Raw genomic sequence first — 12204 nt, 5'->3', positions numbered from 1 at the left:
GGTGGTCTTAAAAAACAACTAGTAACACTAACCTATCAAATGTAACATATTATGTCAAACAGTTATTCTGTTATAAATTTTTATAATCAGGGCAAGAGTTTGTGCTCACCCTATATTTATACTATTATGAGACAAGACGGTCAGTCCCTTAATGGAAAAATGTTTGTAGTGCCTATGGAACCATGACTGTACCTGACAGCCACAAACATCTTTCTTCATGGTCAAAAATATGGAAATTAGAATGGAGGATGCGTAAAGACTTTCCTGCAAAACTCCTACAGTGTAGTCAAAATGGAATTATTCTGTTGCAGGATAATGCCCACTCACTTGTTGTCAAGGCTATTTTATGAAACTACATTGCAGAAGTTTCATTAGGAAGCCTTTACACATCCTCCATTAAGTTCTAATCTCTTCCATATTTTTGGAGCCCTGGAGAAACACATTTGAGGCCATCAATTTGCTTCGATGAAGAGGTGGATGCCGGGGTACAATCATGGTTCCATAGCCAACTGCAAACATTTTCCATGAAGATAATGGCCACGCCTATGCTGGTAAAACCAGTCCCGGATGAAGTGAACTGTCTGAACAGAGGCTCTGTCGTCTCAGAACACAGCATCCCCATTGGAGAACAAACACTGTACCCTGTGATGGACCTGACCAGCCAAAATGGTAAAAAGACATCCAACGAATGATATTCTCCCACTGCCCTACAGTCCACATTTTATGGCTTTGGACCATGTTTCCTTGTTACCAGCATTTACATCACTGATGAGTGGATTTGGAATTGTAGCTTCCCCTGCAATTCCCTTTACCTGCAGCTCTCTTCCTGTTGTTTTTGTATTGACAGGATTCACAAGTGTGACATTCAGTTCACCAGTGACCTTTACATCTGTTGTCCTCTTTATTTTTCATCACAATCTGAATTCAATGACAGTCTGTCACTTCACTCATGACACACTTTCATCTGTGTTGTGACTTGGTGAATGGTGTCTTTCCACTTTGTCTGTGTGTGGCATAAATCTTCAATAAGGTGCCTCTTGAAACATCAAATGCTTCGTCGACCTTGGTTATGGAAGCAAATTGCCCATGTGTGGATTCATTTAGCTCCAACATAATACACTCGCAACTAAACAACAGAACACTATTCTAGTCTCAACTGCCATTTGTAACATATTGAGGATATACCACAGGTGCTGTTCGTGGCCAAATACAACAGTGCAACTTGTCTTCACTAACACCAGCATATCCTGTGGTATTTCCAAATTTTTTGTCCAATCACATTATCCAAGTATGTATGCCCAAAATCTCCTTCTAAACCACTGGATATCAATTTCACGCAAATTTGGTATACATACTGCTTGCTATATGAGAATCTGCAGTGTGGGGGTTAGAACATCTTAGCTGCCATGGCAGCGGAGATATGGGCAAAAAGACGTTTTTCTAAATAAAAAAAAACCATGACATGCAAGTTGTCTTGCATAACAAGTGAGTTGTGTGCATAGTCTCAGCATACCTTGCAGAGGCTACATATGTGGGTGGGCACAGTTGACCGGAGAGAGGAGAGGGAGGAGATGGATAGTGAGAGAGGGGGGGAAAATGGTGGGCAGAGAAAGGTGTGAGGAGGAGACAGACAGAAAGGAGTGTGGGAGGTGACAAATGAGAGAGATGAGGGGAGAAAGAGATGGACAGACAGAGAGAAAGAGGAGAAGATGGACAGAGAGAGAGGGGGGGAGGCTGGGGGAGATGGACAAAGAGAGGGGGAGGGTGGGGGAAATGGGGGGGGAGAGAGGGGGGAGGTTGGGGAGATGGATAGAGAGTGGGGGTTGAGGGCAGGGAAGATGGACAGAGAGAGGGGTGAGGGCGGGGAAGATGGACAGAGAGAGGGGCGAGGGCGGGGGAGATGGACAGAGAGAGAGAGGGAAGGGGGGGCACGGGAGTTGGACAGAGAGAGAGGGAGGAGAGCAGGGGAGATGGACAGAGAGAGAGGGAGGAGAGCAGGGGAGATGGACAGAGAGAGAGGGAGGAGGGCAGGGGAGGTGCACAGAGAGAGAGGGAGGAGGGCAGGGGAGGTGCACAGAGAGAGAGGGAGGAGGGCAGGGGAGATGCACAGAGAGAGAGGGGGGAAGGCCGGGGAGTTGGACAGAGAGGGGAAGGGATGGGGAGATGGACAGAGAGAGGAGAAAGGATGGGGAGATGGACAGAGAGAGGGGGAGGGAGGGGGAGTTGGACAGAGGAAGGGGGAGATGGACAGAGGGAGGGGGAGATGGACAGAGGGAGGGGGAGATGGACAGAGGGGGGAGGTAGGGGAAGATGGACAGATGGAGGGGGAGATGGACAGAGAGAGGAAGGGAGGGGGTGATTGAGAGGGAGATGGGGAGGGAGGGGGAGATGGAGAGGGAGAGAGGGAAGAAGAGGTGGACAGGGATGGGGTAGGGAAGAGGAGACAGACAGAGAGAGAGGGGGGAGGGAAGAGGAGACGGACAGAGAGAGAGGGGGGAGGGAAGAGGAGACAGACAGAGAGGGGGGGAGGGAAGAGGAGACAGAGAGGGGGGAGGGAAGAGGAGACAGACAGGGAGAGAGGGGTGGAGGGAAGAAGAGATGGACTCAGGGAGAGAGGGGTGGAGGGAAGAAGAGATGGACTCAGAGAGAGGGGGAGGGAATAGGAGATGGTCAGACAGAGAGGGGGGAGGGAATAGGCGATGGACAGAGAGAGGGGGGAGGGAGAAGGAGATTGACAGAGAGGGGGGGATGGAGGAGGAGATAGACAGAGGGGGGATGGAGGAGGATATGGACAGAGAGTGGGGGATGGAGGAAGAGATGGACAGATAGTGGGGGTTATGAGGAGGAGATAGAGAGAAAGGGAGGGAGGAGGAGATGGATCGGGAGAGAGGGGTGGCAAGAGGAGACGGACAGAGAGAGAGAGGGGTGGCAAGAGGAGACGGACAGAGAGAGAGGGAGGAGGCAAGAGGAGGTGGACAGAGACAAGAGAAGGAGGGGGAGATAGGCAGCGAGATGGGAGAGGCGGAGACAGACATTGTGCGGGCCAAGGAGGGAGGTGGACAGAGACAGGGGAAGGAGAAGATGGACAGAGACGGAGAGGTAGGGTAGAGGAGATAGTCAGAGAGAGAGAGAGAGTGATTTGGGGGCGTAGGAGACTGACAGAGAGTGGGGTGGGGTAGGAGACAGACACAGATAGAGGGGGGAGTAGGAGACAGACAGAGAGAGGGGGGAGTAGGAGATGGACAGAGAGAGGGGGGAGGACTAGGTGGACACAGAGAGAGGGGGGAGGACTAAGTGGACACAGAGAGAGGGGGGAGGACTAGGTGGACACAGAGAGAGGGGGGAGGACTAGGTGGACACAGAGAGAGGGGGGAGGACTAGGTGGACACAGAGAGGGGGGGGAGGACTAGGTGGACACAGAGAGAGGGGGGAGGACTAGGTGGACACAGAGAGAGGGGGGAGGACTAGGTGGACACAGAGAGAGGGGGGAGGACTAGGTGGGCACAGAGAGAGGAGGGAGCAGTAGGTGGGCACAGAGAGAGAGGGGAGCAGTAGGTGGACACAGAGAGAGAGGGGAGCAGTAGGTGGACACAGAGAGAGGGGGAGCCATAGGTGGACACAGAGAGAGGGGAAGGGAGATATGAACAGAGAGCGGATGGAAGTAGATGAGCAGAGAGAGGGTGGGAGTAGAAGAGCAGAGAGAGGGTGGAGGAGATGAGCAGAAAGAGGGCTGGATGAGATGAGCAGAAAGAGGGCTGGAGGAGATGAACAGAGAGGGAGGGGGAGGGGGAGATCAACAGAGAGTGTGGGAGCAGGAAAAAATTAGCAGAGAGAGGCTGGAGTGAAAAGCAGATAGGCAGACGGAGGGAGAAAGGGGGGTAGGGGGAGGAGGAGGAGGAGATGGGTGGAGTGAAAGGGGGAGGGAGAAAGAGGAGGAGGAAACAGGTAGAGGGAAAGGGGGAGGGAGAAGGAGCACGAGGAGTAGACAGGTAGAGGGAAAAGGGGAGGGAGAGGGAGAAGGAGGAGGAGGAGACAGGTAGAGCAAAAGGGGGGTAGGAGAAGGAGGAGATGGGTAAAGTGAAAGGGAGGAGGAGGAGGGGGAGGACGAGGGGGGGGGAGGAGGAGGAGGAGGAGATGGGAAGGGGAAAGGGGGAGGAGGATCAGATGTATAGAACAAAAGGGGGCAGAGGAGGCATGTAGACCAACACCTACAACCTATTACCCGGAACCTATCCTCCTACATAAAAGTTACCAACCATTTCCTCAACTACTCTCCACAGTTCCAGTCCCTTTACCACACGGTGCCCTGCTCGTCACTATTGATGCCACCTCTCTCTCCTAATGCCCATGGCCTTACTGCTATCGAACACTACCTTCCCAGACGCCCTATGGATTCCAAACCAATAACCTCCTTCCTAGTCTCCATTACCAACTATATCCTCACCCACAATTACTTCGCCTTTAAATGCACTAACTACAAACAAATCCGCAGTACGGCTATGGGCACCCGCATGGCACCATCCTATGCTAACCTATTTATGGGCCATCTAGAGGAATCCTTCCTAAAAACCCAGAATCCAAAACCCCTCACCTGCTTCAGATTGATTGATGACATCTTTGCTATCAGGATTGAAGGTGAGGACACCTTATTCACATTCCTCCAGAGCCTCAAGAACTTCTCGGCAACTTCCTAGATGTTGACCTTCACCTCAGAGATGGCTACATCAGTACCTCCATCCATATCAAACCTACTAATCACCAGCAATACCTCCACTTCGACAGCTGCCACCCATTCCATACCAAGAAGTCCCTTCCGTACAACCTAGCCACCTATGGTCGTCGCATCTACAGTGATGAGCAGTCCCTCTCAAAATATACCAAGGGTCTCACTGATGCCTTCACTGACCGTAATAATCCTCCCACCCTTGTACAAAAACATATCTCCCATGCCTTATCTATCCAGTCTTCCACTACCACCCAAAGTCCTACAGTCCGGCCACAGAGGAGCATTCCCCTCGTAACTCAGTACCATCCGGGACTGGAGCAACTCAATTACATTCTCCGCCAGGGTTTCGATTACCTCTCGTTGTACCCTGAAATGAGAAATGTACAGCCCACTATCCTTCCCACCCCTCCTACCATTGTATTTCGCTGTCCACCAATCCTACACAATATACTCGTCCATCCTTAGACAACCCCTGCTCCCAGTCCTTTACCTCATGGTTCATACCATACCATACCAAAAAGGAGGTTGTATACATGGAAGAAACCTGGAGATACTGAAAGGTTTCAGACAGATTATATAATGGTAAGACAGACATTTAGGAACCAGGTTTTAAATTGTAAGACATTTCCAGGGGCAGATGTGGACTCTGATCACAATCTATTGGTTATGAACTGTAGATTAAAACTAAAAAAAACTGCAAAAAGTTGGGAATTGAAGGAGATGGGACCTGGATAAACTGCCTGAACCAGAGGTTGTAGAGAGTTTCAGGGAGGGCATTAGGGAACGATTGACAAGAATGGGGGAAAGAAATACAGTAGAAGAAGAATGGGTAGCTTTGAGAGATGAAACAGTGAAGGCAGCAGAGGATCAAGTAGGTAAAAAGACACGGGCTAGAAGAAATCCTTGGGCAACAGAAGAGATACTGAATTTAACTGGTGAAAGGAGAAAATACGAAAATGCAGTATATGAAGCAGGCGAAAAGGAATACAAACGTCTCAAAAACAGCATCGACAGGAAAAGCAAAATGGCTAAGCAGGGATGGCTAGAGGACAAATCGAAGGATGTAGAGGCATATATCACTAGGGGTAAGATAGATACTGGTTACAGGAAAATTAAAGACGCCTTTCGAGAAAAAAGAACCACTTGCATGAGTATCAAGTGCTCAGATGGAAACCCAGTTCTAAGGAAAGAAGGGAAAGCAGAAAGGTGGAAGGAGTATATAGAGGGTCTATATAAGGGCAATGTTCTTGAGGACAATATTGCGGAAGTGGAAGAGGATGTAGATGAAGACGAAATGGGAGATATGATACTGGGTGAAGAGTTTGACAGAGCACTGAAAGACCTAAGTCAAAACAAGGCCCCGGGAGTAGACAACATTCCATTAGAACTACTGATAGCCTTGGGATAGGCAGCCCTGACAAAACTCTTCCGTCTGGCTGGCAAGATGTATGAGACAGGCGAAATACCCTCAGACTTCAACAAGAACATAATAATTCCAATCCCAAAAAAAGCAGGTGTTGACAGATGCGAAAATTACCGAACTATCAGTTTAATAAGTCATGGCTGCAAAATACTACCATGAATTCTTTACAGATGAACGGAAAAACTCGTAGAAGCCGACCTCGGGGAAGATCAGTTTGGATTCCGTAGGAATGTTGGTACACGTGAGGCAATACTGACCCTACGACTTTTCTTAGAAGATAGATTAAGGAAAGGCAAACCTATGTTTCTAGCATTTGCAGACTTAGAGAAAGATTTTGACAATGTTTACTGGAACACTCTCTTTCAAATTCTGAAGTTGGCAGGGGTAAAATAAAGGGAGCAAAAGGATATTTACAGTTTGTACAGAAACCAGACAGCAGTTATAACAGTCGAGATGCTTGAAAGGGAAGTAGTGGTTGGGAAGGGAGTGAGACAGGGCTGTAGCCTATCCCCAATGTTATTCAATCTGTATATTGAGCAAGCAGTAACGGAAACAAAAGAAAAATTTGGAGTAGGAATTAAAATCCATGGAGAAGAAATAAAAACTTTGAGGTTCGCCAATGACAAAAGCAAAATGAGGATAATGGAATGTAGTCGAATTAAATCAGGTGATGCTGAGGGTATCAGATTAGGAAATGATAAGCTTAAAGTAGTAAATGTGTTTTGCTATTTGGAGAGCAAAATAACTGATGATGGTCGAAGTAGAGAGGATATAAAATGTAGACTGCCAATGGCAAGGAAAGCATTTCTGAAGAAGAGAAATTTGTTAACATCGAGCATAGATTTAAGTGTCACGAAGTCTTTTCTGAAAGTATTTGTATGGAGTGTAGCCATGTATGGAAGTGAAACATGGGCAGTAAATAGTTTGGACAAGAAGAGAATAGAAGCTTTCGAAATGTGGTGCTACAGAAGAATGCTGAAGATCAGATAGGTAGATCACGTAACTAATGACGAGGTACTGAACAGAATTGGGGAGAAGAGGAACTTGTGTCACAACTTGACTAGAAGAAGGGAGCGGTTGGTAGGACATAGTCTGAGGCATCAAGGGATCACGAATTTAGTATTTGAGGGCAATGCAGAGGGTAAAAATCATAGAGGGATACCAAGAGATGAATACACTAAACAGATTCAGAAGGATGTAGGTTGCAGTAGGTACTGGGAGATGAAGAAGCTTGCACATGATAGAGTAGCATGGAGAGCTGCATCTAACCAGTCTCTGAACTGAAGACCACAACTCACGTACTTCAAAAATAAAGATCTAGCAAATACACACCATTTTTTGTACGTTAGTTAGTGTAAAAGTAATGGGAAATATCATGCTGGCATCTAAAACTACTACTGGAGTAGAGTTCATTGGAAATTGTAGGGGTGTTTATATGACATGATATATGTAGAACCACATTTCCTTATGCAGGATATCAACTGTAATTTTATGATTATAATATGGAATGCCCAGAGTTAATGAAAAAGGGCAAAATTCTGTTTCAGCATGCAATAACTGTCAGTTACCAATATTAGTAAACTACTGCCCTCAGATTTTGCCAATTTTAATGGGAACACGGAAAATGTGAAACTTCACAATGTTTCGCAAAAGCTGCCAATTTTGCATAATCACACTAAAAAGTGCAGATGTTGTGTTATTTTTGTCTTTATTACACTCCTGGAAATGGAAAAAAGAACACATTGACACCGGTGTGTCAGACCCACCATACTTGCTCCGGACACTGCGAGAGGGCTGTACAAGCAATGATCACACGCACGGCACAGCGGACACACCAGGAACCGCGGTGTTGGCCGTTGAATGGCGCTAGCTGCGCAGCATTTGTGCACCGCCGCCGTCAGTGTCAGCCAGTTTGCCGTGGCATACGGAGCTCCATCGCAGTCTTTATCACTGGTAGCATGCCGCGACAGCGTGGACGTGAACCATATGTGCAGTTGACGGACTTTGAGCGAGGGCGTATAGTGGGCATGTGGGAGGCCGGGTGGACGTACCGCCGAATTGCTCAACACGTGGGGCGTGAGGTCTCCACAGTACATCGATGTTGTCGCCAGTGGTCGGCGGAAGGTGCACGTGCCCGTCGACCTAGGACCGGACCGCAGCGACGCACGGATGCACGCCAAGACCGTAGGATCCTACGCAGTGCCGTAGGGGACCGCACCGCCACTTCCCAGCAAATTAGGGACACTGTTGCTCCTGGGGTATCGGCGAGAACCATTCGCAACCGTCTGCATGAAGCTGGGCTACGGTCCCGCACACCGTTAGGCCGTCTTCCGCTCACGCCCCAACATCGTGCAGCCCGCCTCCAGTGGTGTCGCAACAGGCGTGAATGGAGGGACGAATGGAGACGTGTCGTCTTCAGCGATGAGAGTCGCTTCTGCCTTGGTGCCAATGATGGTCGTATTCGTGTTTGGCGCCGTGCAGGTGAGCGCCACAATCAGGACTGCATACGACCGAGGCACACAGGGCCATCACCCGGCATCATGGTGTGGGGAGCGATCTCCTACACTGGCCGTACACCACTGGTGATCGTCGAGGGGACACTGAATAGTGCACGGTACATCCAAACTGTCATCGAACCCATCGTTCTACCATTCCTAGACCGGCAAGGGAACTTGCTGTTCCAACAGGACAATGCACGTCCGCATGTATCCCGTGCCACCCAACGTGCTCTATAAGGTGTAAGTCAACTAACCTGGCCAGCAAGATCTCCGGATCTGTCCCCCATTGAGCATGTTTGGGACTGGATGAAGCGTCGTCTCATGCGGTCTGCACGTCCAGCACGAACGCTGGTCCAACTGAGGCGCCAGGTGGAAATGGCATGGCAAGCTGTTCCACAGGACTACATCCAGCATCTCTACGATTGTCTCCATGGGAGAATAGCAGCCTGCATTGCTGCGAAAGGTGGATATACACTGTACTAGTGCCGACATTATGCATGCTCTGTTGCCTGTGTCTATGTGCCTGTGGTTCTGTCAGTGTGATCATGTGATGTATCTGACCCCAGGAATGTGTCAATAAAGTTTCCCCTTCCTGGGACAATGAATTCACAGTGTTCTTATTTCAATTTCCAGGAGTGTATTTACACAAAATTTTCCTGTCACTAGCTACGTGGCACCAGATGTCAACACAGGTTGCACAATTCCTGTAAATTATGGACTGGTGATTCTTGGGTGCAGAGCTGCTGTCCAGAAGCAACTTAGTTGTGTTCCATTGGGTTCAAGTCAGGCAAATTTGATAACTGAGACATCGTGCCCCTCAAGCCACTGTACCATGGTTCTCGTCTTGTGAGACGGACAGCTAACCTGCTGGAAGGTGCCATGACCATCAGGGACAACAAATAGGAAGACATGCAAGAGGGCTGCAAGAATGTTCATGTAGTCCACAGCAGTTTGGTGTCTTCAACTGCTATCACAGGTCCGATCAAGGCCCACGTGAAAGTCACCCCCATCTCGTGTTACTGCCCCCAGTGGCCTGCATCTACACCTCAGTGCACATTTTGAGAATCCATTCATATGGATGCTAGCATATCTGAAAACAACAACAGATATGGTCTAATGAGACACATGATTCATCCATGGTCCGATTTTAATAATCCTGTGCCCACTGCAATCGTAACTGACCATGTCGTCAGGTCAATATGGAAACAAGTGGAGTCATCTGTTGCAGAGCCCCATGTTCTACATTTTGTGCTGAACAGAGTGCTCCAAAATATTTCTGGTTGCACCAGCATTGTATTCCGTTACCACATTTTCCTCTAGCCACTCCTGCTTAGCCATTTTGCATTTACTATCTATCTCATTTTCTTGACGTTTGTATTCCCTTTCACCTGCTTATTTACCGTATTTTTGTATTTTATCCTTTCATCTATTAAATTCAATGTCTCTTGTGTCACCCAAGGATTTCTTCTAGCCCTAGTCTTTTTACTTACTTGATCCTCTGCTGCCTTCAATATTTCTTCTCTCAAAGCTATCCATTCTTCTTCTATTGTATTTCTGTCTCCTATTCTTGTCAATCATTCCCTAATGCTCCTTCTGAAACCCTCTACAACCTCTGGTTCTTTCAGTTTATCCAGGTCCCATCTCCTTCATTTCCTAACATTTTGCAGTCTCTTCATAAAGTTTTAATCTACAGATCATTACCAATAAACTGTGGTTGAAGTCCACTTCTGCCCCTGAAAAGTCTTACAATTTAAAATGTGGTTCCAAAATCTCAGTCTTACCATTATGTAATTAATCTGAAACCTGCCAGTCTCTCCTGGTCTCTTCCACACATACAACCTTATTTCATAAATCTTAAACGAAGTGTTAGCAATGATAAATTCTATCAGGCAGCTTCCTCTTTCGTTGCTTTCCCTCAGTCCATATTCACCTACTATTTTTCCTTCTCTTCCTTCTCCTACTGTCTTTATCCAGCCCCATGACTATTAAATATTTGTCTCTCTTAACTATCTGAATAATTTCTTTTATCTGATCATACATTTCTTCAAACTCTTTATCATCTGTGGAGCTAGTTGGCATATAAATTTGTACCATTGTTGTTGGTGACAACTTTATGTCTATCTTGGCTTCAATAATGTAACAATACCATGAAAAGGAAAGTTGCCACTTACCATGTAGTGGAGATGCTGAGCCACAGATAGGCACAACAAAAAGACTGTCGCAAATAAAGCTTTCAGCCCTTAAGGCCTTGCTTTGTAAGGCCTTGTTGTGCCTATCTGTGACTCAGCATCTCCACTATATAGTGAGTGACAACTTTCCTTTTCATAATATTGTTACTTTCCATCCTGGATTTTCCATTGTTTGATTTTTGGCTTCAACAACACATTCACTATGCCATTCATAGTAGCTGATCTGCGGTCCTGTTTTCTTATTCATTATTAAACCTATTCCTGCATTCCCCCTAATTCATTTTGTATTTGTAACCTTTTATTCACCTGATCAAAATTTCTGTTCCTCGTGCCACTGAACTTCACTAATTCCCACTATTTCTAGCTTTAACCTATCCTTTTCCCTTTTTAAATTTTCTAACCTACCTGGCTGATTAAGCACTCTGACATTGCATGCTCCAATCCATAAACACCAGTTCATTCTCCTGAGTAGTCTCCACCCATAGTTCTGAATGAGGGACTATCTTACCTCCAGAATTTTTACCCATGAGGATGCCATCATCATCATTTAACCACACATAGATGCATGCCCTCGGGAAAATTACAGTTGTATTACCCTTGCTTTCAGCTGTTTGCAGTACCACTGACAGCAATGCTGTTTTGGTTAATGTTACAATGCCAGATCAGTCAATCATATGGACCGTTGCCCCTGCAACTCTCTTCAGGAACCACACTTTTGACTGGCCTCTCAACAGACACCCCTTCATTGTGGTTGCACCTGGTACGGCTATCGAGGCACACAGTCTTCCGCACCAACTACAAGGTCCATGGTTCATGGACCAATCTATATAAATAAAAACGTTAAGGTTTGTTTGTTCTTCCAGAAGTTTTTCAACAACTGCTTTGAAATTTTGACACAAAATTTCGTTTGAATATATATGGATTTTTATATACCTAGCAGGGGCCATATGGTATATAAATGTATAAAAATTATATAAAGGGGATACACTGTTAGCAAAAACTTCATGCTCTTTTGTTCAAAACTTGAATCCTTTGAAATTTTGACAAAACATAGCATTTGAATATGCACTTTTCTATATACCTACTGGAGCACCATATGGTACATAAATATATATGACATATATTTATAAATAAAAATGTAATATATATTATAGCAATAATATCGAAAATACAGATTGCTACTCACCATATAGCAGAGATGTTGAATACCAGATAGGCACAACAAAAAGTCTACTAAACAAATAAGCTTTTGGCCAGAAGGCCTTTTGAAACAGAGAAAACACACACACACAAACACACACACACACACACACATACACACACGTGCACGCGCACACACAACCATTGTCATTGTCTCTGGCTGCCGAG

At 46.5% G+C, this 12204-nt stretch overlaps 1 protein-coding gene across 2 annotated transcripts in view; it reads right to left on the bottom strand.

Annotated features, from left to right (window-relative positions):
• LOC126479065 (pre-mRNA-splicing factor CWC22 homolog) overlaps positions 1 to 12204 on the bottom strand; it is a 136800-nt gene that overhangs the window by 79342 nt on the left and 45254 nt on the right. The gene's annotated exons all lie outside the window — the stretch shown is intronic.

Source organism: Schistocerca serialis, chromosome 1 (assembly GCF_023864345.2).
Source record: "Schistocerca serialis cubense isolate TAMUIC-IGC-003099 chromosome 1, iqSchSeri2.2, whole genome shotgun sequence".
NCBI classification, from domain to species: Eukaryota; Metazoa; Arthropoda; class Insecta; order Orthoptera; family Acrididae; genus Schistocerca; species Schistocerca serialis.
The sequence above is the reverse complement of the archived record's forward strand: the minus strand, read 5'-3'. Positions and strand labels throughout refer to the sequence as shown.